The sequence below is a fragment of the Oryctolagus cuniculus genome, chromosome 15, assembly GCF_051225735.1.
Source record: "Oryctolagus cuniculus isolate XC-2025 breed Fujian yellow rabbit chromosome 15, ASM5122573v1, whole genome shotgun sequence".
NCBI lineage: Eukaryota > Metazoa > Chordata > Mammalia > Lagomorpha > Leporidae > Oryctolagus > Oryctolagus cuniculus.
In genome coordinates, this window is record NC_142881.1 from 86,738,954 (window position 1) to 86,743,335 (window position 4,382).

A 4,382-nucleotide genomic window follows, 5' to 3' on the forward strand; every position below is an offset into this window, starting at 1 on the left:
TGCTGATGAGACTACGAAAGTTCCTTGATGGAACCTTTTTAATTTCCCCTCCCCTTTAACCACTTTGCTTTAAAATAACTGTTATTACTCAGAGCTAATCAGATAGCAGCAGCACCCAGGGAACATCACACTTAGTTCTTGTTAAAAAGCAATACCTGTGCAGTGCACATTTCACACCGCAGGCAAAGGAAATGATCTTGTATTAGAGTCCTTTAAAAAAGAAAAAGCACTCCATCATGGTCTTTGGGATGGTGTTATTGCTGCACATTTGTTGAGAGGTGACTTTCTGTGCTGTGTTTGCTCTGAAGAGATCTTCCAATATTTCTCCGATATTCTTTCTTATGGTGTCTTTTTCTTTAGTTAGGATTTCACATAATTCTAGTGCTTTATTAAGAATGTTCTCCTTGCCAGCACCATGGCTCACTAGGCTAATCCTCTGCCTGCAGCACCGGCACCCCGGGTTCTAGTCCCGGTTGGGGTGCCGGTTCTGTCCCGGTTGCTCCTCTTCCAGTCCAGCTCTCTGATGTGGCCCTGCACTGGCATTGGAGACCAGGAGGAAGCACCTGGCTCCTGATTTCAGATCAGTGCAGCGTGCCGGCCGTGATGCACTGGCTGTAGCAGACACTTGGAGGGTGAACCAACAGAAAAAGGAAGACCTCTCTCTCATTGTCTGACTCTGCCTGTCAAAAAAAAAAAAATGTCCTCCTTATTGTCACATTGGTTTTCTAGCATGTCTTTGTAAATGTCCACAAGAAAGGCAGTTAGATAAGGGGAATTGTGACTTGGGTGTAAATCAAGTAATTGATTTATTGATTGGGAGATTTGGAAAGACCACAATGCTACAAAATCCCTTTCAAATAGTTCCATGTACTTTATGTGGTACTATTTTGATCATTTCCAGAGTCCAACACAGTGGGGTCATTGTAGCCAGTGGTATTAGAAATGACAAAGTGTCTTTGGTTCCAGACAGACTTATTTCTCACATCTTCTTTGAGAAGCTGGTCTACATACTACAGTTCATTACTCCAAAGTTTATCTTCCTGAGTGACCCGCTGCCGACACTGCCAGGCATGGTAATTCTTGGAATCCTGACTGAGACTATCAGCAATAAACTCAAGTTCTTGAGATGGATCTTTCAGCCATTCCATTAATACACACCTGTGATACCAGACTTGATAGTTTTGGGGCTGCTTCTCAACTCAATTATTGCAGTTAGTTTAGTTAATTAGTCTTTGAATAAAAGCAATATAAAACTTCTACAGTGGATCATATTGGAAACTGATCTACTACAATGCCTGTCTCAGACTTTAGAACCATTCAATAGAAAAATACCGCAATCTTTCATGACGCCACTGCAATATTTGAGGATGCAGTTGATGAGGACAAGCTGATGAAATGAAATTGGGATGGAGTAAAAGTCAGCAGAGGTTTTAGCCTACCCCTCTCCTGACAGCTGGAGGAGTGGTGCTACTGCAAGTTGATTGTTTTTCATTTGAAAAATTAGGGAGCTGGAAATCATTTCTAGGTAGACAATTTTACAGCCTCCAACTTCCCTTATTCTGGGTATTTTGCTCATGGTCATATGACAAAAATTAATATACTTAATTATATATCTTTCCCTAAAAGGAGAAAAATAACAGTGACCAAAACCATATACATTTATGAGTGTCTGTAAAGATTGCAAATGTGGATTTTTGCACTTGGCAAATGGTTTTACAAACAGCATGGGTAGTTCAAGAGGTGGAAACAAAAATACTCCAAATACTCAACTATTTGCATGGCTAAAGCTTGCTCTGACCTTAGAACCCTGACACATCTTCTTCCTTCTTATGAAAAATTTTCTGACTGGCTAAATCCTACCTCTCTTCCAAGTCACAGCTCAGCTGTCAATCAGAGAGGGCTTCCCTGACACTTTCACTTTTCCACCTTTTTGATAGGATCCCTTCACTCTTAGAATCTATTTCTTTTCCTATATTGTACTTATTGTTAATTGGCAGTTGTATATTTATTTGCATGTTTTTTATTGTTGTTGACTTTCTGTCTTCTCTATTTGACTATAGATTTCTGATGGCAGAGATTGTATCTGGATTTGTTTTAAATCTATCCCTCCAAGGCTTAGCACACTGCCTTGTTTATATTGGATAATCACTTTTCTAGTGGTCACCGGAATATACCTAGCCACGTTGTCACTGAACCTGTAAGGACTGCTTCATTAGATGGAAATTGGGATTGTGAATCTTTGTATAACTTAATATGATATGTTCTATGAGGGTACTTCAAAAAGTCCATGGCAAAATGAAATTAAAAGCTAAGTTTATCTTGGTCCCTGCAATTTTTTTCACAATGTGCATTTCTATGAAATTTTCGAGGACTCATTGTATTGATTGCCCAATAGTTCATGAAATAAATGGACATTAGGGGATAACAACCAAAAAATAAAAGAAAACCAACTTCCTTTGCGTAGGGGCATGGAATATCCTCATAGACATGCTTAGGAGATAATGCATTTGTAAACAGGGACATCGTTAGAACAACAAATTATTGAGAAAAATATGATGATACAAAAATACCACAAATAAGACTCCTCTAAAAAGTTTATCATTGTAAACCAGGGTTTCTCAACCTCTGTACTAATGACATTATTACGAACCAAGTAATTTTTGTGTGTGTGTGGTAGACTATCTTAGGCATTGCAGGATGCTTAGCAGCATCCTTGGATTCTACTCACTAGATTCCAGGAACACTTCTTCTGCTGTGGCAACCAAAATTGTCTCCAGACATTGCCAAATGTCCCTCGAGAAACAAAATTGTCCCAATTGAGAACCACTGCACCTCAGATTTATCAAACAAAAAAGCCAAGCCAAACCAAACAGAAGCAAGAAGCAGAGAATCTTATGCTACACATTATTTCATTTTGGGTCCAAACAACCTCAAAACTTTCCTAAGGCAGGTTAGCATTGTCTGTATTTCACACAGAAAGAAAGGCAAACAGGATAACTTAAGTGACCATCTCAATGTCATGTAGTCATAAGCAGAGTGAGGATTACAAATCTAGGTTTTATTGATTTCAAAGTTTGTGCCATTTCCACAAATACTCTCCAGAGTAGAAGTAAGAGTGAGGCTTTAAGAGTTGAGTGTGCTGTGCTAGGCCACACATTGGCACCCCAGGACTGTCACCTCTAGGGATTCCAGGGCTCCAAGGTCTAATCTGAAATCCTTAGCAGCTGTCATCTGAGCCCTCCTGACTGTGCCTTTGCAGGCATGAGAAGAGAATTTCCAGCTCTGCCCTGACATCTTTGATGGGAGATACCTAGGAAAAAGTGATTCTATTTGATTTTCCTTTGTAATGTAGAATTCCATTGACATTATAACTTTTTATTTAAAAATTTTTAACTTAAAAGGCAGAGAGAGACAGAGAAGGATAGAGAGAGAGGGTTTTCATTTGCTGCTCTCATATGGCTGGCAGGGACCCAAGTATTTCAGTCATCACCCATTACCTCCTAGGGTGCATATTAGAAGGAAGATGGAACCAGAGGCAGATCTGGAACTCAAACCCAGGTGCTTTGTGGGCATCCCAAGTTGATATCTCTACAGTTGCACCAACAACCTGTCCCAAAATTTTAACTTTTTAGAGCAGAATTGGTAAAATCAGTAGTTGATGTGTTTTTAGAAACAATAAATTTGTTTTATTTTTCACTTGATCAGATGTGAGTTAGAAAATAAACAGGGAGGTAGAGAGTCCCAGGAAGAGAAATGTATGCAGATTCACAGGAACCAAAGAAACTGAAAGAGACAGAGGCACACTTGCACACATGAAGCCATAGAGAGGCACACAGACAGAAGCACAAAGAGGCACACAGAGAGATGGACACATAGATTATGAGTCAGATGGGAGATGGAGCTTGGGGTTTGGAGGCTGAGTGATGGGACAGGAGCCTGGGATGTAGTGCCTAGGAGAAGCTGAGAGAGTAGGGTGGGGGAGACTGATGAACTTTGCTCTGCAGGGGCTTAGCCAGATAACAGACCTTGTTTCAGTAATGCTGCAGGCATTGGAGTTCAGCACGCTGGGCATCAATTCCCTCATCCTGAAAAGCACAGTGAGTCTGCATAGTGCACTGGAAGATTCTTCTCGAACTCATCCTGATGACAACCCCTTGAGAACACAGGACATGAAAACCCCCATTTCCCTCTCTCTTCCACCCGGCCCCACAAATCCGAGAGCAGCTGACTCAAGTGCCTGTCAGGAAAGGTTCAGAGCAGGTTAGGTCGGCTGCAAGCAGCTGTGCACAGCCTCGGTGGGAGGGGGGCAGCCAAGCGCTCTCCATTTGTGAGGGCCTCAAAAGTGTGCTTCCCTCAGACCATTCTGAGCATTTTAAACTCTA

The 4,382-nt window shown here is 41.2% G+C and overlaps 1 pseudogene; it reads right to left on the reverse strand.

The window, feature by feature from the left end:
• Positions 1-254: 254 nt before the first annotated feature.
• On the reverse strand, positions 255-2,523 carry LOC149122151 (protein farnesyltransferase/geranylgeranyltransferase type-1 subunit alpha pseudogene; annotated as a pseudogene).
• Between the last annotated feature and the right edge of the window lie 1,859 nt (positions 2,524-4,382).